We start from the raw sequence: 1,208 nt of genomic DNA on the forward strand, positions 1-1,208 counted from the left end.
AAACAAATAATATTAACCAAAGCACCAACTTGAATGATTAAAATTCAAACTTTAGAATAAAAGAACAAGTAGAAAAAGATAATCAACTTACAAATTAAATTTTTATCAGCATGAGCCATCCATCTAAGGATTAGATGCTTTAGGTTCCAAATGAGATTACAAAATGGTTTTTGCATCTCATTTTCCTTCTCCTTTCTCCTCTTGAATTATATGAAAAACTACTCTTAAACTAGCCTAAAAACTACCTAAAAAGAAAGGAAAAGAAGAGGAATCAACTAAGAAGAATTAAGAATGAATGTACAATGTTTTACAAATGAAAATTTTGTGCCTTTTTATAGGCCAAAGTTGCTCACCTTTGGCCCCTATGAAGAGCCATTTTGGCCCCTAATTGACCCCTATGGTAAGCTAGGTTACATGCATGGTGACACCTCCTCCTTCTTGTCATAGCCTTATGTCATCCATGAGTTCATATTCTTGGCCTTTAAGCAAAGAAAAGTAAGATGTTCCATGAGGACCTAGAAATCACTTTTCTGGTGCGCCAGCCGCTTAACACACCTGGTTCCCCGCTAAGCTGCCTGTTTCAGCAGCATAGCTGACCTGGTTCCCCGCTCAGCTGCATGTTTCAGCCGCTTAACTGATTGGTTCCCCGCTAAGCTGCCTGTTTCAGCAGCTTAGCTGACCTGGCCTGGTGCTTGGTGCTGGCTGACCTGGCCTGGTGCTTGGTGCCTGGCTGACCTGGCCTGGTACTTGGTGCCTGGCTGACCTGGTCTGGTGCTTGGTGCCTGGCTGACCTGGCCTGGTGCTTGACTTGGCTGGACAACTTTGTGCTTGATTTCTTCATGGTGAAGCAACCTTTTTTCCTTTGGTTTGTTACTTCATTTTTATTGGTTGCTTGGCACTTTTGGGCTATTTTCTTTATGTTAAGGTAAACATTTGATTTTTCCAAGTTGCTTGGCCTACCTTAACATGTGTTTCTTCAAGACGAAGGAAGCTACCTTTCTTCAAGGCTAAGTAACGAAATTAAGCACATAGCATGCCATGCTTTAACTTGATTACTTTTAGCAATTCATTTTGAGCTTTTGTCTTGAATTTTGGCTTGAATTCTGATCCATCTTTGAATTTATTCTTTAATATTCAATTTCCTACAAAACTCAAAGAAAACTTGGACAAAAATTAATAAAGAACCAATTTATTTAATCATGCAAAAT

Source organism: Lupinus angustifolius, chromosome LG03 (genome assembly GCF_001865875.1).
Source record: "Lupinus angustifolius cultivar Tanjil chromosome LG03, LupAngTanjil_v1.0, whole genome shotgun sequence".
NCBI lineage: Eukaryota > Viridiplantae > Streptophyta > Magnoliopsida > Fabales > Fabaceae > Lupinus > Lupinus angustifolius.